Below are 20,688 nucleotides of genomic sequence, written 5' to 3' on the forward strand. Positions count from 1 at the left end.
AGACCTGGGTTTGATCCCTGGGTCGGAAAGATCCCAGGAAAAGGAAATGCCAACCCACTCCACTATTCTTCCTGGAGAATCCCGTGGACAGAGGAGCCTGGCGGGCTACAGTCCACAGGGTTGCAAAGAGTTGGATACGACTAAGCATGCATGCATCCGTGATACTAAGTGGTAAGTAAACGTGACACCCACACTGATACAAATCCTTGTAGTGAGTTTGACTTGGAGAGAGACACGAGCCATGGAGTAGCCAGGACTGATTTTGCTGGTCTGTTTAAACTATAACAACGGGTCTGTGGAAATTTCAGGGAAAGTCTTATATTTACCTACAGGATTGAAGTGACTCAGCAGCAGCAGCAGCAGCTCTTACCTAAGAGACCCAAGTTCAATCCCTCAGTTGGGAAGATGCCCTGGAGCAAGAAATAGCAACCCACTCCAGTATTCTTGCCTGGAGAATCCCATGGGCAGAGGAGCCCGGTAGGCTATAGTCCATGGGGTCACAAATAGTTGGGACACGACTGAAGCGACTTAGCACACACACACACAGATGCAAAGCGGACCCAACAACCCCCTAGGGGGTTGAGTATGCAGCCAAAATACTCAGCCAATAACCCTGAAGGGCCTGACACAGTGACCGGAGAAGTGAGAGAGCCCTTGGCAGAGTCGGGAGCAATTCTTCCTGTCCAGGGGGCCCTGGGTCCCAGCCCACAGAGGGACCCTCTTTCTTTCTCTCCATCTCTTTTTCTCCTCCTTCCTCTGTCAGCTATCATTTCTATTTTATACATTAAATATATATATGCCTGTATGTATGTGTGTGTGTATATCTGTATATGCATGCTCAGTTGCTTCAGTCATGTCCAACTCTGCAACTCCAAGGACTGTAGCCCGCCAGGCTCCTCTGTCCATGGGATTTCAGACAAGAAATTCTTGTCCAGACAAGGATACTGGAGTGGGTTGGCGCGTCCTCCTCCAGATTTTCCTGACCCGGGGATCAAACTTACGTCTCTGCATTGCAGGCAGATTCTTTACTGAAGAGCCACCAGGGAAGTCCATATATTTATATATAATACATTATATATTTCTACATAATACAATATATACTATGTGTTTATATATAAGTATATACATTATAGATATAATTATATTATATATTTATACATAATACATTATATACTATGTGTTTATATATAAATATATACATTATAGTTATAAATATAATACATTATATATTTATATATATATTTCCCTATTTAGTAAACGGGGGGCAGCATGCCCAGTATCCTGGGCTGTCCGGATCCCCGGGTCCCAGGACAGGAGCTCCAGCAGGGAAGGTGCGTCTCTAGTGCCCCAAGCTTCAGGACAGCCAGAGCCCAGCAGTGTGAAATTCACATGAGTGCCAGAAAGGCAGCAGGGCTGTAACAAGATCTCCGTGTGTTTGAAATTTTCATATGAAATTCTGTGTTTGAAAATATCCATATTCCAGTTATTATATAAAAAAATAAAACAGGATCTTTAAACTTTGAAATCATAACATGTGTGAAATATAAGCCACAGAAAACAAAATGTAAATGTGGCAATTTGTTTATGAAAGTTTTAAATGCATTAATATTGTTTTCAACACCTAAGTGGATTCCTGAATAAATCCCCTGCCCCCGGGGCGTCCTCGTATGTTCACTGCTGTGAGCGTCTTCCTCTCTCAAAGCTCAAGGCAGAGTTCATGGGACAAAGTGGCCACAAGGACAGTACGGGAAATGGGCTGTCTCTGCTCATCTAAAAATAACCTTGTGAAAACTGAATTTAATGGTCAAGTGTTTCAGATGACCACTGCATTTATTGAATTTATGTATTCAATATCAATTCTCTCAATATATGCATCAAACGTTCAGTGGCCATAAAGGTGGGACTTAAAGCCCAATTCCCAAGTGACTATGATGTAAAGAATTAAATGCTTTGGCTAGCTCCGACTACTTGGCATTAAGCAAAAATATTATTTTTTGAAAGGCTCAATGTATCTAACTGTAAAAATCATCTTCAAAAGCATAAACAGGAATTTTTAAGAACTCTGTTTTATAAAGAACTGGCATAAAAATGTATTTTTTAATGAGAACTATGGTTCTCATTTAAAACGTATTCACCTCTAAAAAATAACATATCAGTATTTCTGATGCAAAGATACAGTTTTACTGTAACACAGTATTTTGTGAATTTTCCTCTCATAAGTGTGATCTCCCCCAACCAGCACACACAGGCGTCAACATATCCTATATATTTTCATGACTCTCATAAATTATGCTGAGCTCATATAAGTAGACTGATGGTTAACTATACAAGACAGAGCCTACATTACCACACTGGGGGGGGGGGGCGCCCAAAATATCTCTACAGTTGTCAATGTGATAAAATAAGTTTTATTCAAAATGCCCAGGCAGACTTAAGTGAACTGAGCCCTCATCATATCTAATCCTGAGAAACCTAGGTTTATGAAACAGATCTTGCTTCCTTCCACTTCTTGAAGTTACATGCCAAGACCTAGTTTTATGCTGGTATATCACTGAATTTCAATACCATAATAATCTAGAATCTTCAGCTCCAAAGAACATACAATTTACACAAAGGCGAAACAAGAATTAAACTCCACTCCTGGACCTTAAAGAATTTTTTAAGTAAAAACTGTGGAAAGAGTGTTCTAATAAGTAAAGAGTGGAGAAAATTAGAAGGAAACTGGAAAGCTTCTTGTAGAAAATATCTGCATCCTGACAGACTTAAGAAGAAAACTAGGGTCCAATTCCAGCTCACAAATTTTTGGAAGTCATGGAGTTGTAACCAGTGGCAGTCTGGAGACACTTAATGGATCTCTTCTCAGAATACTGTGTTCAAATACATAAAAGAAAAAAAAGAAAGTTACACAGAAAACTAATCATGTTTTTCGAAGTCATCTAAAGACTTTAAAAGTATTTCTGTGCTTCTTTAGGGCACATGAGCAACAAGATGTGAGGCAGCCAGTCGAGTAACAACCACTGACATTCTGAAGCAGTGCTGAGCACCGAGGAAACTTTGAGACCTCTGCAGTTAAGCACACGTAACGGAATTTGAAAACATCTGTGGTGTCCACTGATGACAAGTCACAGGTGCTGCCAGAACTACTGCCTTACATTCACAATGGAAAGAAATCCTGCATTTAGTTGGAGAGCTGGGAAAAATAAAGATGCAATTAACTTCTTTCCTATCCAAGTTCACGGGTCTTCACTCCAGACCAAAATCTCTGTACTCTGGACTTACTTGGCTTTTTGAGCTCTACCTTCGGAGGAAATGTCTTAAGAGCCACTGAGAACCAGGTTCTTAAGCAGGGGACCATAAACTCTGAGCAGAATCTTTCCCAGGCCAGGACTCAGAGGGCAGCCCTGTGTGTGCCCCTGACCCCAGATGACCAACTTCTCTGAGCTACTGGTCAATCCCTTCTCTAAGTTATGAAAGCAAGGTAAAGTTGGCTGGGTGGGTAGACAGACATAAAGAAGACTCGAGGGGGAAACAGGAAACAGGGAAGACCTTAGTGCAGCTCTGTCAGAGAGCACCAGCTCCCTCCTCCAGCAGCTCCTCCCCAGGAGATGAGGCCACTCCCCACCTCCCCAGAGACTGAAGGTCCCACACGCTTTGGATAAATTCCCTTTGCTGCCCCAGGAGCCAGAAAAGCCTTCACCAAGTCAGGCCCTGGAAGTATATGCTGGGCTGTGACGTAACTCCTCAAGTGCAAACCATGAAACACCATGGCCAGTAGGGGTGGGTGGCAACTAAAGCTAACTTTCCCAGAAACCAGCAGCATTATAGAGGGGATCTTCCCCAAAGGCCATGAAGAACCCCCACCTTAGTGGAGCTGAAGGGCCAGCATGCAGGCTCCTTTGCTTCACTCTGCTGCAGTGGCCCTACTCAGAGCCCTCAGAGGTCACCGCTGGGGGTCTGTCCATCATGCTGTATTTGCGATCGACAAGCAAGGCTCTAGATTTATGTTGACCATCACAGGAGGGCTAGAGTCATAGAGATGGACGCCTCTCATTTATATCCACAACACAACACAAACCCTCTGGGCTTTGATGCCAGCATTTTTTAATCTGAATTAGCAAGGGCTAATTTCTTGCTTTCAAACCTTATCATCAGGGCAGAGGTTTCAGACCAGAAACACCAAGAAACGTCAAGGAACCAGTCCTCATCAGGTTTCAGATGCACTTCTGGTCTACTAAACAATTACTCTGCAGCAAGCTCTCCGTGTCTCTGTGGGCGATTTCCATCTGTGCTTGGCAGAGTAATGAAACAGACAGGACAGACAGAAGAGCAGCTATTGGCTAAGCCCTACCTTTGTCCTCCGTTATCCCAAATAATTCAGACCACCTAATTCTGACCTCGGGCTCTTCAGCTTAGGGTCCACAATCAAATGTTATAAAGTTTAGCTAGCCAGCATTACCATAAATGGTACAATTTTAGAGTCTTTCAAATGCTGAAAAATTAAGATTGGCATTCCTGTAGTTTTAGTCAAAAGTATTCCCTGGTGGCTCAGTGGTAAAGAACCGCCTGCCAGTGCAGGAGTCACAGGGGCCTCGGGTTCATTCCCTGGGTTGGGAAGATGCCCCTGGAGGAGGAAATGGCTACCCACTCCAGTATTCTTGCTTGGAAAATCCATGGACAAAGAGGCCTGGCAGGTTACAGTCCATGGGGTCGCACAAGAGTCAGACACAACTTCACAACCAAACACCACCAACAACTATTTAGAATGAACAATGAGAGACTTAGCAACAGGCTTTTCTTATAATGACACTATATCTGCATCAAGCTATTACCAAAAGTTTTCCTTCTTTTACAACAGTATAAATAATCTGCCATGTATATAGCTTTTGCTGAACATCAATCAGTTCTTTCTCTGTGGTCATACAAACTGAAGTACAAACCAGATGTCTAACTTACTTACTTTATTGGGTAAATCAGACTTGGTTGCATCTTCTGGACACTCTCTGTGTCTTTACTACTCCAGGCCTGGGAAGATCTCCAATCCTTCCCCCAAATACCTTTATGATGTTTGATTTCAGGGCAAGGCTAGACAGAATTTAATAACTGGAATGCTGAAACAGGGTCACATTCTAATTAATTTCTTATTATAATTGCTACTATTCTATCTTCATTTCACCAAATGCTGAAATTATACAGCAAGTTAAAATAGGTGTTTAAACCTTAATATTTTGAATGCAAATGGTTGAAAAGTGATAAAATACGTTTCTATATACATAATATTCTCTCTCAAGAACTTCAAATCAACTCCAAGAAAGGTTTTAGGTTTTACTTTCACCTACTGCCGAGCATACAGTAGGTGCTCAAGAAATGTGTGATGTATGAACGAGTAAGCGAGCATTAAAGATTGGAAAAGACTCTGATGCTGGGAGGGACTGGGGGCAGGAGGAGAAGGGGACAACCAAGGATGAGAGGGCTGGATGGCATCACTGACTCGATGGACGTTGAGTCTGAGTGAACTCCAGGAGCTGGTGATGGATAGGGAGTCCCGGCATGCTGCGATTCATGGGGTCGCAAAGAGTCGGACACGACTGAGCAACTGAACTGAAAGATTGTTTTAAATAAAATAAATCATAAAACTGAATGGCGAAGGATTCAGGGACTAGCAAAAAATTACCGAAAGCAAGTATATCAAATTTTTAAATAAAACCAAAGTTTTTTAACCCTGGTATATATAAATTACTACACTCTCTCCATGGAATGTGTTTTTTAATTAAAAAAAAAAAAGCTAAATATTATCTACATCATAAAGCTAACCACAAAAACACTTTAATATGTCTAATATGAAACATTTTTAAAATTCCAAAACATGTCACAATAGGAACCCCTGGTTTGAGTGAAATACAGAAAATACACCCCAATATTATAAGTGAGTTCTATAAGGCAGGGTTTCCCCAACCTCCAGGATCTAATACCTGATGATCTGAGGTGGAACTGATGTAATAATAATAACGAGCACAATAAATGTAACGTGGTTGAACCATTCCAAAACCATCCCCCACTCCCCTGGGTCTGTGGAAAAAACTATCTTCCACGAAATCGGTCCCTGGTGCCAAAAAGGTTGGAGCTGCTGCTGCTGCTAAGTCGCTTCAGTTGTGTCCGACTCTGTGCAACCCCATAGACGGCAGCCCACCAGGCTCCCCCGTGCCCGGGATTCTCCAGGCAAGAACACTGGAGTGGGTTGCCATTTCCTTCACCAATGCATGAAAGTGAAGTCACTCAGTCCTGTCCGACTCTAGCAACCCATGGACTGCAGCCCACCAGGCTCCTCCGTCCATGGGATTTTCCAGGCAAAAGTACTGGAGTGGGGTGCCATTGCCTCCTCCGAAAAAGGCTGGAGACCACTGCTTAAAGCATTTCTTTAAATCCCTGATACATGGCCTGATTTCCCACCCTGCGACCTCCTTCTCTCCCTCTCTCCAGCTTCATCTACATTGTATTTAATCACCTGGAACCCTGCTTTTCTCAACTATCTTCTCTTTCATCTATAAAAGGTGGCCACCACCTGTTTTTAATAATAAACCCTTTCTAAAACACCTTGTCTAATAACCAAATCACTCTACAGCTGGTGACAACACCATCGTGGGATCCAAGTGCTATCAACTTACAGAATATTTTCAAGCTAATCCTAAAATAGCATTAAGTACTTATCACTTTTAATTTCCCAAAAGTAGATTTCAATCAACTAGTGGGTGATCCTAGTTTTTAAGAACTCACTATGAACCCAATATGAGAAATCATAATTAAGTGTAGAAGACAATTTTATTACCACTGCAGAGAATAAATGCAAGTTATAGCATATCTCATTGACATGCATTTTATGACAACTCGAGCACTCCATTTGAATAAAACAAAGGGCATCATAGACTTGATAATCACCCTCAAGAAAAGCCAACATATAAAGAATTTATGAAAGAAGGTAAGCTATTTCCTGGGACTCAGTGGTGAAGTCAGAGCCGTAACCCAAATTTCCCACCTTTGAAAGAAAATCTCTCATTTTAAAATCACTAGAAATAATACCTGGAATCGAAAGACAGCTATTCAGACGTACCAATTAGTGCTCGATCATCAGAAATGACAGCATCCTGCAAAAGTAAAGGACGTGGCAACGTGGGAACACTTTCTTAAAAATACGACTTTTGTACCATCAAGCTCAACTGTGTGAGGTAAAAATACGATGTAAAAATAAAAAGCATGACATGAAAATAAAAAACGAGGGGACTTCCCCAGTGGTCCCGTGGTTGAGACTCCACGCTCCCAATGCAGGGGGCCAGGGTCCAGTCCCTGGTCAGGAGAATAGACCCCACACGACCCAACTAAGAGTTCACATGCCGCAACTAAGACCTGGGCCAGCCAGGTAAACAGATAAATAAACATTAAAAATATAAAAGTGGGGCCCGTCTTATAGAAGAAAAAATGGAACAAATCTGCCCTAAAATAGCCATGAAGCCTGTAACAGGAGTGATGGACAAAACCGCCAGACCAGGATGGCTTAGATTTCTCCCCTTAATTCTGTCCTACACAAAGAACAAGAGACTTAATCCACACGTTCACCTCAAATAACCTAGTTAAAAAGTAAAACACTCAACCGTAAGTGTCCAAACCCTAACCCTCTACACAGTAGCCCTGAGGGTGCCGGCTGCAGAGGGCACGTAGGGACCACCGGCTCTCAGATCCGGGTAGGAAGCTGGCAAAGGCCTTCCTGCTCTGAGGCTCTCTTGTCCCACCTCGGGGGAAAGGCCACGGCCTGCCCCAGGAGAGAACACCACATGGATCTGGGTTTCCTGGTGACATTTCCAGCCACCAATTCTCAACACAGGTCATTGCAACTACCATGCTGAGACATCAACCAGTAACTGAGAAAACATGGACACACAGGAACATGAATGTAAACATTCCTACTGCCAAGTGGTGGCATGAACTCGTAAGCCCTGGCACCCACCAAGTCACAGAAGCCAAACAAACCCAACTGACTAAAGCCTGGCTCAGTGGGCAGACTGTGAACCAGGAGCAGGAGTGGAGGCGCGCACCCAAGACTCTCCGGGGCTGGAACAACACAAACACAAGTTACTCCACTGCACGGAAACTGTGGGGTAGAAATCAGCTTAAAAATCAAGTATCAGGGGAAAACATGAGCAGATCTACAACAGGCTTTGTAAGTCACATTCTACTGCAGTATACTCAGGATTCATCAGAGAATCTTCTGTTTTAAAAATGTGATGAATAACACATTTGAAGAGCGTCTACTTAGTTCACCCATGTGGGGCCTCCCTGTTTGGCAGAACTTAGGGTAAAACTCCCATGGATGGAGGAGCCTGGTGGGCTGCAGTCCATGCAGTCACCAAGAGTCGGGCACAACTGAGCGACTTCACTTTCACTTTTCACTTTCATGCATTGGAGAAGGACATGGCAACCCACTCCAGTATTCTTGCCTGGAGAATCCAGGGACAGCGGAGCCTGGTGGGCTGCCGTCTATGGGGTCGCACAGAGTCGGACACAACTGAAGTGACTTAGCAGCAGCACCAGCAGCAGCAGCAGCAGCAGCAGCAGCAGCAGCAGCAGCAGGGTAAAACTCAGAGTGCATCTCCTGCATGAGGCTATGCTCAGTTCAGTCGCTCAGTCATGTCCGACACTTTGCGACCCCATGGACCGCAGCACGCCAGGCCTCCCCGTCCATCACCAACTCCCGCTGTTTACTCAAACTCATGTCCTTTGAGTTGGTGATGCCATCCACCATCTCACCCTCTGTCGTCCCCTTCTCCTCCTGCCTTCAATCTTTCACAGCATCAGGGTCTTTCCAATGAGTCGGTTCTTTGCATCAGGTGGCCAAAGTATTGGGAGTTTCAGCTTCAGTCCTTCCAATGAATATTCAGGACTGATTTTCTTTAAGATTGACTGGTTTGATTTTCTTTAAGATCTCCTTGTAGATTAAGGGACTCTCAAGAGTCCCTTTGTTAACAGCACAAAAAACCTGGCGGTGAGCTGAACACCTGGCAAGCACACTCTGCACGGGTGATGAGGCCCGAGATGCGTGATAAAGCGTTCCATCCGTGACTTCGGGGTGATGTTCTCACGTGTGATACTGTGAATGTTTACACTTGTGAACACAGTCTTCACAGCTAGTCAGACCTCTTTTCAACCTTACAAACATGAAACAGAGTCCAAGAAACTTTTCCAAGGAGCACGCCAGAGATGACCACCGTTCTTCAAAGGTATCTATTCTCAAATAAGCGTGAAGCGCCTCCTTGCAAGTCCCACCGTGGTTTCTTCCCTCCCCTGAAGTGGTTCTCAACATCAGGTTGTTATCAGCTGATTCTGATAACAGAAATTGAAAGCACAACCATCAGTAAAAAATGAACTTCGGGGAGATGTTTAAGTTGCTCTCTCTATAAGAAATAAATGTTTGGTAGTTAAATGAAGCAAGGATACTTGTTCAATTGAAGAAAATCTGTCTCCGCTAGCCTCCCTGGGTGCAACGCTGGCTCCTCATGGCCCATGTTCAGAAGCTGCTTCTCCGGGACCCAGAGCCCCTTACAGGTCTGCTGCCCGCCTTCCTCTTCACACCCAGCCTGGCCCGACAACACGTATGGCCCAGGGCAGACTCTCTCTTGGGAATTAACACCTGCGGCACCTGGCAGTCCATCCAAGACAGGCCCCAGAAGTCAGCATCTCCTTGCGGCTGGGAGTCTCAGGCCCTGCCAACAGTTGAGCTTTGAACGCTGGTCATGCCTGCCTGCTTGGGGGCTCATCTTTCCTTAAAATACCTCTTTCTTTTAAAGGAGAGAGTGTTTTTGAAATCCAACTTTGCAGAAACAGCTTGACCTATTTATGAAAAACTGGGTTGGCCTCATATTGATGTGTATAATTTTAAAAGGCCCTGTGGCCTGTTTTCAGATTCCTGTAACTAAAGCCTTAAAAGGGAGGGGAGGGCAAATCTCAGAAATGGAAGCGAGGTATAGAAAAGGGAAGGCCAAGAAGGACCTGAAACTTTCTTAGCAGGCTGATGGAAAGCTCTCCTAAGAAAACATTCCTGAGAGCTTAGAAAACCAGCACTCTCACTCCCCAGCGCGACCTTTCCAGGTCTACCCACTGGGAAATTAACTCGTTAGAACAAAAACATTCACCAGCAACTAGATCCCAATCTCAAAGGAAACCTTGAGAAAAGATGCTTCTTCACTCGCCTCTGCAACTGATCAAACCTAGAGGTCACTCAGCAGACACTGAATCGGCTGAGCCTGGCCAGGCTAGATGGAGCTGGGGATGGCAAGGGAGACAAGTCTAAGTGGGAGAGGCGTCGTGGGTCTGGAGAAGTAGCTAACTCTTCAACAGTCAACAGCAGTAAGCAGGTCAACGCAGAAACACGAGAACAGCCAAACCAGGAAAGGGGCCACTGCTTCTCCTCGCCCGTCTGGCCGGCCGCTCGCACGCACATGCCTCAGGTGCAGAAGCCGGCCCTCTTCCTCCCACTGTCCTGCACAAGAGAGGATGTTACACCAGAAAGACACCTGGGCCTCGAGCCAGCATCTGCCTCCCACCCTCGGATGTGCGTGCCCTTGCCTGTTCCTCCAGCCAACGTTTAGTAAGCACCGACTGGGTGCTGGGTGCTAGGGATACAACCGTGAGTGAAGTTTAGCCTCGATGTCGATGACAGCTAAGAAAATAAGATATCAGGAAGAAAGTACCTGATGCTATGTTGACAGAGCCCAGCTGAATCGTGATGAGTAATTATACCGCAGTTCAGGGGGAGGAACTGAATTACCCCCCAGATCAGAACTAGTGGTATTTTATTTGCTAAACAAAGTTTAGCAAAGATCATCATCCAGTGCCAGTTTTACCAGTTTAGATATAACTGTGGTTAAAGAGCCGTCGAGTATGGAGAAAGAAATGGCTACCCACTCCAGTATTCTGGCCCGGAAAATTCCACGGACAGAGGAGCCTGGAGGGCTACAGTCCATGGGGTCGCCAAGAGTTGGGCAGGTCAGGGAACCAAGATCCTGCATACTGTGCGGTATGGCATACAATACAATTTAAAAAAAAAAAAAAAAGGTGTCAAGTAGAAGATTCAGAGTCGGGGTGCTGCCAGGTGAAATGGCACAGGAGACAGGAGGGGACTCACACGAGGGGCCTGGGGACAGGGCAGGGGGCTCCGCGGGCATCGCTGCCCTCCCAGTCCGAGACTGTATCTGGGTGCCAGTGCTTTATTTATCAAGACTCTCCACGGGGAGCCTCGCTGTGGATGCTCCTAAGTGCCTGACCCAGAAATCGAACTCTCATCTGCCTCCAGCCAAGTCCAGCAAAGGCCCAGGCGCGGCACAGTCACTCTAAAGTAATCAGAGAAGAGACATAAGAGGCAGGAAACGGGATTAAAAAAGAAAAGAGTCTGATTTGTGAAGAAAGGCACTGGTTACTTCAACAGGTCCGGAACCAGGGAGTGTGCCTCTGGCAGCCACCATCCGTCCCATTCTAGCTGACCTGACCTTGTCTGGACGCCAGAAAACCCAGGACGGGTGGATGAACCCAGGCCTCAGAGTGACACGCAGCTCCAATGAGGGCACTGGCGACAGCTCTTTACGGGGCTCAGGGCCTTTCTCTAAAGCTTACTTTTCAGTAAGGCAGATGGGGCTCTGTTTGTGAAGGACTAAGGCTGTGAGAACGGCCTCTGGGTGAGTCAGTCTCCTAAAGAAAGTCCCTCTGAAGGACACACAGACACCGAGCCTCCGAAAGAAAGATGGATGGTCAACAGGAAAAATGAAATAAAATACAGCTACTGGGAAGCTGGGAGTCATGGGGGGAGGTTGCGTTCATTCATTTTCCTTGAGAGCATCCTTCCTTCAGAGAGCTCCAGGGCCATACATGGCCAGGGGCAACTGGAAAGGGCCAAGCTGTCCTGCTGTCCACGGCTCTGGGGGCCGCACGTGTCCTCAGTGTTTCTAACAAGCAATTCAACAGGCAAGATGACAGTGATACCTCAGGACACTACGGGTAATAGGCTGAACGTGGGTTAAACGTGCAGACACTGCCATGAGGAAATTCCACCTGCAGAGGTAACAAACCAGCAAAAAAGAGATGCGTTTGGAGGCTGGGAAGAGGAAACGGACAAACACACCAACGCCAGTGGGTTCACCAAGAAGAACAAAACAGGACTCGTTCCAACTCTGACCAGAGGGAAAAGACTAACCTTCCCTGCTAACGAGCAGTAAGTTCATGGAGAGCTACCCAGTGACTCTCCAAATCCCACTGGCCAGGAGGGCACTATCCAAACATTCATAAGGGAATCTCAGGAACAAGATCCTGGGTTTGGGCAGCAGGAGCCTTTCTGCCCTTGATGTAAACAGGACCCTGAGCAGACTCTCCCATCAGTTTTGCCTCATTACCATGACGGGTGGGTTTACAAGCCAAATAACCTCCCCTTAAGCCATCCATTTCAGTAACTGGGCAGTTTCACCCTGATTCATCCAAGCCAGTGCCAACAGACTGGCAGAGGATGGTTCCTGGGAGGTTGAGCCAACCTTGCCGAGTGGTATGCCATGCTTTTCAGAGAAACTGGGGCTTAGCTCCCGACATTTCCCTCCTTGGTCCCGTAATGGCTCTGAGGCCTCTGGTAAGATTATTTTTCAGATGCTTTCCAATATAATTACCAAGGTTTTTGTTGTTGCTGTTAAAGTTTTGACACAGAGGTGTGAAAAGACTTAAGGCATCTCAATGACTCATCCTGAAGGAATTACTACATCCAGCTGAGCTAGGTTCACAACTGACCTACCTGTTCTACCACTGAACAGCATCAGAAACCACCCCCCGTACCTGCAGCACAGGCTCATAACACGTACTTACACAGGCAGACAGTCACAGAGAAGCGCCTGTACTGTTAATGTCACATTCACATATAAGCAAGTCAGGAACTATCTGGAGACTGGAAAACTTACTTGTTAATATTTTCTTATTTGCAAATAACTGCTTCCAGAAATGAGAAATGAGACTCATGATTATGTATGTATGGATAGCCTGTTAATTCTGGATACTTTTACAATGTGAGGGGTGGGGGGAAATCTAAGAATTATGTTCTTGTGTGTAACTAACCCCAAGTACCTAAAAATCAAAAAAAGCTTTACTGAATTTTAAAATTATGTTAACAGGATTACCATTTGCTAATTTAAAGTGGTTTAAATATATATCCACTCTCCTCATTTACACAATGTAAATTGTAAGCGTGCATGAGTGTATATGTACGTGTATGTGCCTACATGCATGCACATTTCAGAACTCCAGTTCCCTGCAAGAGAAAAAGAATAATTTTCCTTGATGAGGGATGCAATCCTTAAGAGTAACCCATCAGTTCATAGATTAAAACAGAGGAGGAAAAAGTTTCAGAGAGATCTCTTATGGGAAATACCCTTTATACTGTCAATCACATATAAAACACCTTGAAAGTCAGTGTGGTACCTGAATCTAAGCGATCCTGTTATAGTCCTTTTACTATCAAGCCAGGAGATAAAAATTATCCCTGACTCGTGCTGTCAAAATAATAAGGTAGAGAGGATTTTCTCGGTGGTCCAGTGGTTAAGAATCCACCTGCTAATGCAGGCGACACGGGTTCGATTCCTGGTGCAGGAACAGCACACATCCCGTGGAGCAACTAAGCCCACACGCCACAACATCCATGCCCACGAGTCACAGCTACTGAGACTGGGCGCCTAGAGCCTGCACTCTGCAACAAGGAAAGCCACATGATGAGAAGCCCAAGCCCCACACTAGAGAGCAGACCCCGCTCATGCAACTAGGACAGGCCCACACAGCAGCAAAGGCTCAGCACAGCCACAAATAAAGGAAAAAGGTTTAATTAATAAAAATTTTTAAAATAGTAATGAGAGAGAGTGGACTAAATCTAAGTGGACTGGGTGGGGGGGAAGCAAATTACGTGTGAGTTTTTAAAGTAGAGGTAAAGAGGCCACTCCTAAAATGTTTTCAGGTATTCTCCCACCTGTCACTGCCCTCGTACACTGTGTCTGTGGGTGGCAATGATAAACTCCATTTCAAATCACAGTGTGAACTGTGCCATCTTTACAGGTGAAAAACAAAGAAAGAACTGTTATTTTCAAGCATTCTCAAGTACCAGTACAAAGAACACGGGCTAGGAGAGTGTTAAATTACAAGCCATCTGTGCTGATAACTTACGACATGATTTCTCTACTCTCCCTCAACACTACATAACATCTCTATGGCAACACGGTAGCTTCAGATGCGAGTCTGCAAGGCCAGTCGTGCACTCAGCCTATTCACACAGCAACCAGGCTGGTGGGCCGGCTCCTCAAGGGGCCAGTCTTCTTCCACAGGAAGGCTGTCCCGTCACACGCGGTCCTCACTCCCTCTCTCCACTTCCTCCAGGCATGTAAGCGAAAGGGTCTGCACACGGAGCGTATTACCCAAAACTGGCCACGGCCCTGCCACCAAAACCAGCAAGCGCACCTTGGTGTAACTCAAGGTTGCTATCTCTAGTTGTGCATATGAATTACCAGCAGGGTTTTATTAAATACAGATTCTAGGGGCCTATTCTAGAACTACTAAATGAGAATCGCTGGCAATTCTGAAATTTTTTAAACCTTATGGGTGATTCTGATACAGGCTGGGGTGGTGGCGGTTTAGTCCCTAAGTTGTGTCCAACTCTTGCGACCCCATGGACGGGTAGCCCATCAGGCTCCTCTGTCCATGGGATTCTCCAGGCAAGAATACTGGAGTGGGTTGTCATTTCCTTCTCCAACAGGCTGAGTTAAGGACCAGTGAATCAAAAAGCGTTGACCGTGTCTCTCCTTGGGGCTTGCCCTAGGCCAGAGACCAGCAAGCCCACCCTCACAGGAAACAACCACGACCCAAAGACCCAGAACCCAAACGCGGTCTATATGAGGTTCTACGCCAACACAGCCAGCCAACGAGGCCAGGAGAAGACACATGGGTGGTTTCCTAACGGAAGTGATGCCTGACCCAAGCTGAGGCAGTTAGGAAAACCAAGAACAGGAGGGAGCACCAAACACAGAGACAGGGCTAGCGGCAGGGTCACAGCGTGGCATGTGCGACGGGGTTCCAGCAGCTGACGGCGCAAGAGGTCTAGAAGCTTCCCCTGAGGCCAGCCCAGCGAGGGCAGGGGGACTGATCAGGTCTGAAACTCAGAAAACTGCACTTGTGACTCTCACGCAGCTTTGGTTACGAAGCACATCCCTACACCCCAGGCAAGGAAAAAGAGGATTCAGAGGTGGTATAAAGAGAACTGAAAATAATTCTGCCCTAACTTTGGCAAAATCCTCATCTGTAAACAGGAGAAATATTATGTATGTCAATATATGTGCAATAGCTGAGAGATAATTGACTTGGTCTTTTCAAGAGCGCCTCAACTTTCATTTCCACCTTGAGAGCAATTCCAATTAGGTGGACTTGGGCTCGCTGATGACCTCCTGTCCTTTTAATTTCTACATTATTCACCAGCACATTTTCAAAAGAGGCCAGAAGAGAGAGCCTGCTAATCACCTTGCCTTTTTAGAGATACAAACTCCCGCCGGCCAGAATATTATTTCTGCCTTCTCCAGCTATACGGCATCTGGCATATTGACACAGATCAAAGGATAAACAGCTCACTCATTACACAGTGCCATGTACGTTAGACAATGCCCATAAAGTCCTGTGAAGATGAAAACCACTTCAAGTGCCCAGCAATTCTGAGCTAGGCATTTGAGACAGAGAGACAAAGATGACAGACCAAACATCATAAAAAGGTCACCACCCAGCAGGAAGGCTCCTGTTCCACCAGATCTCTGGTCCCCAGTGCAGGCAGGCGACACAGCAGACAAAACCCCAACCTGCTTTACATGCTTTTAATGTATGGAAGCAGGAGAAAAGGTTTCAAAATGCTCAAAAAAAAAAAAAGAAAAAAAAAGTCTTCCACGGTTCCTTTCTTTCAGGGACCATGCCCAAAAGTAATGTCAAAGCCACACAAATTCTTTCTGAGACATCTCCTTTTAAGTGAAGCTCACATACTTTGTATGAAGTGTCAACTCAATTCTAAAACAGGCACAATGAAAATTCTTGCAACAGAGCATATGCGATTTTATGCAAATTGATACAGTTTCTGTCTTGGAGTCTAACACACTGGTCGCGTGTGTGTGCGAGAGCGATCAGAGCTGACTCCAACATCCAAGGACGGCGAACTCACATGAGCAGAACCCTGGCGGCCACTTTGAGTGGGAGCAGGCACCACGATGCCTCTCCCTCAACTTCCCCAGGATGCTGCAAGGGTGTGATCACCAGTTTGAACCACTTCAGCTGTGCCCTCAGGGCCCACAGATACACCACCTACAGGGGAGCAAAGCCTGTCCTTATCTTTTTGACTGAGATGCCCTGAAATTTTCAACAGGATAAATAACTCAACATTTTCTAAGAAATGATCAAATATACCATCAAATCGGCCTTCCCCAGCAGCTCTGTGGTAAGGATTCCACCAAAATGCAGGAGATGCACCTAGATGAGAGTTTGATTCCTGGGTGGGGAGGATCCCCTGTAGGAGGGCATGGCAACCCACTCCAGTGTTCTTGCCTGGAGAATCCCATGGACAGAGGAACCTGGTGGGCCACAGTTCATAGGGTCACAAACAGTTGGACACAACTGAGCACGCACGCACCATCAAACCACAACAGAAGCCCAATCAGATCTTATCTACAAGACCCTCCTTCAGAAAGGAGTCGTTTCTTTTCTTCTCTCAGACACCAAAGAAAGCTCCCTGGATGGTGTCCCACACGCAGTGTGATACGCAGGGTACTGCAGGAGAAAACCCTGCAGGCACACTCCTTCCACCTGGGACCCTGCCCTGGAGACCACTCACTGCGTGCTTGGATCCTTCAGGCCAGCCCTAAGAGCTACTGACCTGCAGGAAGTTAAAACCCTGAGTCCCCTTCCTCGGGTACAAAATTGGATGCCACTTCCTACCCTGCAGAGGACTGTGAAAATTAAATAGCTGGTGGCTGTAAGCACTCAATAAATGAAGCTGTTTAAGACTCTGAAATATTGCCAATTTAGTTGTATCCTTTTCTTTGATACATAACTCACATAGTATAAAATTCTCCCTTTAAAAACAGTGTACAGTTAGTTGACTTGAGTATATTTAGTCTATTCATCATCATGCGTGCGCTCGGTCGGGCCCGGCTCTCTGCGGCCCCGTGGACTGTAGCCTGCCAGGCTCCTCTGTCCGTGGGATACTGCAGGCAAGAATACTGGAGCGAGTTGCCATTTCCTTCTCCAGGGGATCTTCCCCACCCAGAGACTGAACTCATGTCTCCTGCACTGCAGACAGATTCTTGACTGCTAAGCCACTGGCCACTAGGTAATCCCAGAACATTTTCAGCACCCAAAAGCCCTTCCCCAGAATGTGTGACCCATTAGCAGTCATGACCTTTTATTCTGCAAATTTTCCAAACCAAAAGGCTTTCTCTCTTATGGCATTAACAAGCAAATTAAGAATTAAGCAAATTCTTCTTTCTGGCTGAACTGTCTAGTTGTAGGAAGGGCTTGTACAGGTACAGAGGCTGACTCTCCCAGATAACCATTCAAGGAGCATGGGGACAGGCACAAAAAACAGAGCGCAACAAAGGAAACTGACACTGTCTCCCCAAATCAAGAGCCCGTGTTCTTTCTGTGTCATCATTTAACGGAGCACAACTGAACAGCAAAAATCCATCTTGCCTGTAACGAGATCTGCACCCAGTGGCCCACAGTTTCTAGAACTGAGTGCCCACAGACACTTCCTAGAAATCCCGTGCTAATGCGGACACTCCAGAGGTGGTTTCTGGGAAGAAACATTTAATCAATGAAGGGCAGCAAGCCAGTCTCGCAAGTCGTGACTCATGACTTACTCCACGCACTCAGCTCCCTCTTCTACTCATAGCACGTGATGAATTCCTGAGAAAAGACCACCCCCTCCCCAGCCTCCACCCGACACCCATCCATTTCTCAGACCATCCCTTGCGTCCAACCATTCATTCTTAGTATCTCAACACTTTTTTCCTTTTCCCTCCTCTCTTCTGGCAACGTGTGCACAGAGATGAAGATGATCAACTGTTTTGCCCACAACAGGTGTCGGCTTTATAAACCACACTTATTAGAAATTAATCTCCCCTTCTTTTTTGGCAACTCCTGATTTTCCAACGTTGTGTTTCAACATCCCCAGAAAGCGAGCTGCTGACCGAGTCTGGCAGCTCTTTTCTTAAACATGCCTCGGGGGAGTTCCAGCCTATGACTTCATCTGTTTTCTTTGGGTGACTAAGTGACAAGGCACGGAGCTGAACAGAAGCTGACCGCTAACTGCCGATTTGAACAGTTTCAACTTGAAGATGTAGGTTCGTTTATCACAGTGGTATGGCTCAGCATTTCGAAATTGCTTTCTGCATTTTCTAGGACTGAGTAAGTCAGTGCAGACGTTGGGGATAAAAGGAGCCTTCACTTCAGAGAAGGGAATTACATACAAATTTGGGAAAGGGAAGACAGAAATGCAGTCTGTAGTACTGGACTGGAATTGAGGCATGTGTACAAACTTGGTTTTTATTGCAGACATGTGCGCACAGAACACGTCACGTGATTCTGTGTATGTGCACATAAGCACGTGTGGACGCAAACTCCCCAATTCCCAGCTCTGTGCACTGAGAGGCTCTGGAAGCAGCAACACCCCTGTAGCATAAGCACACTCGGTGCCCAGAATGAGTTTCTTCATGCTGTCTTCTGCTAAAATCAATCAGGGCTCCTTGGAGAAGTGGCGATTTCAGGGCTGGAGTCAGGAAAGAACAGAAGCCTGGGACATTTCACTGTGCCAGACAATAAGGAAGTGCCCCATAAATGATGTGGACACGTCACAAAAGATAAAGGAGCCAGTCTGAAAGGACACTACTGGCCAGATCATGAACAACTGAGCATCAAGCTAAGTAATGACATCAAAGGATTATAACCCACTGACTAAAACAGTCCCTGGGGTTGCAAAGAGTCAGACACGGCTTAGCGACTGAACAAGACAGGAATCTGTAAGGCCACACTTACAGAAATAAATAAGTGCAGCAGAGAGAGAGGCTCTGCCCTTTCGGTCGAAAGCCAATGAAACACAGAAGGAGTAATGAAGCTAGAAAACTCACCAGGTTGAAACCATCATAATAATCACTGATTTGGGCAAAAGTCAGCAATGGAGATAACCAGCAAACTAGAGTCAGCAAAGGAACAGGATTTTCCACAGCCTCGAATTCTCTCTTCACAAGATGCTGATTACAAGGGAACAGTAGTGGTAGTCACCCCCTGAATCAGAAGACTGAACGAACATCTCACAGACAGCAGGTGACAGCTGGGTCCACCATGGGGCATTAGGGGGAAGGACTCAGCCCTTCCGTCAGCCACGCACGACCTGAACCTGGTCAGGAGGGACACTCCCCCCAAACCGAGGGACCGTCCTCCAAAGAACGGACTAGAACCTTCCAGGGAACAAAAGAGACAGGCTGGGGAGATGTTCCAAATTAAAGAAAACTGAAGAGACATGACAACTAAATCTATCAATAATTGTATGTGTTCCTGGATAGAATGCTGGACCACCAAGATTTTTTTAATCACCAAGAGTTTCTAGAGTCATTGGTAAAATTTTAGTGAAGTCAGCAAATTTAGATAATAACACAAAAATTAATTTCCTAATTTGGGTCATTATGTAAGAGAATGTCCTTGCTCTGAGAAAATACTGTGGCGTCACCTTCTAGAGGTAAGGGCACCATCACCTTGCAACTTACTCTCAAATGGTTCAGATACAAAATAATACCTAAATTTAATATAGACAAATATATGTGCGTCTCTGTGTGTGTGTGTATATACATATCCAGAGAGGGGGGAGGGAGAGGAGGAGGTGATGTTCCTGTAGTGAAATAGTAACAACTGGGGATTTTGAATTCTTCCCTGAACATGAGAACTGGTTTCTCAAAATAAACTCATCTGCCATCTCCTCCTGCGCAACAAACTTTAAATGCAAAAACATGAAGACAAGAACCAACTAAACAGAGAGCAACGATGCACACAAGTGAAATCTCAACTTGACTAAGTTGATCTGAATGTTAGCCTTGAACCTCCTGTGCTGGTTTAAAATCAAGGTCAACTAAAACAGCACGTCAAAAGCACATACTCTCCCATTCAACAGCAGGCCAATATGACCTAAACTGTAGAATTTTTTTAAAAGCAACAATTAAACAAAAATGAAAAAAAATATGAAACTTAAGAAACTCCTTGAATAAATCAGGAAGAAAGGAAAATTAGATTTTAAGAGAACAGTACACCTTCCGGTGATATACTGTGCAGGAGACAGGTGAGGTGTACCTGACAGAAATGCACCCCACAGAAAGGAGAACCTAGAACACATGCCCAGAAGTTATCCCACTAAAGGCGGATGGCAGGAAGTAAGTCTCTGTTCCCCAGGACCACAAGCTCATCATCTATGCCTACATTTCCATGAATAACAAAAAAGACAAGAGAAGCTGCAACAAAATAGCTCTAAAAAGAACCCCGGGAAAGACCACACCCACCTCATAAAACTGTCCCGAAAAAGCAGCTTGGCTGTCTCCTGCCCCTCCCCACAACCCC

At 45.5% G+C, this 20,688-nt stretch overlaps 1 protein-coding gene and 1 long non-coding RNA gene across 4 annotated transcripts in view; one reads left to right on the forward strand and one right to left on the reverse strand.

Moving 5' to 3' along the window:
- The window catches only part of TRIO (trio Rho guanine nucleotide exchange factor), a 355,580-nt gene that overhangs the window by 323,505 nt on the left and 11,387 nt on the right, over positions 1-20,688 (reverse strand). The gene's annotated exons all lie outside the window — the stretch shown is intronic.
- Positions 58-3,226, forward strand: LOC132657920 (uncharacterized). Its single transcript, XR_009596720.1, has 2 exons — positions 58-171; positions 2,972-3,226. It is a non-coding gene; the product is annotated as an uncharacterized LOC132657920 (long non-coding RNA).

Source organism: Ovis aries, chromosome 16, assembly GCF_016772045.2.
Source record: "Ovis aries strain OAR_USU_Benz2616 breed Rambouillet chromosome 16, ARS-UI_Ramb_v3.0, whole genome shotgun sequence".
NCBI classification, from domain to species: domain Eukaryota; kingdom Metazoa; phylum Chordata; class Mammalia; order Artiodactyla; family Bovidae; genus Ovis; species Ovis aries.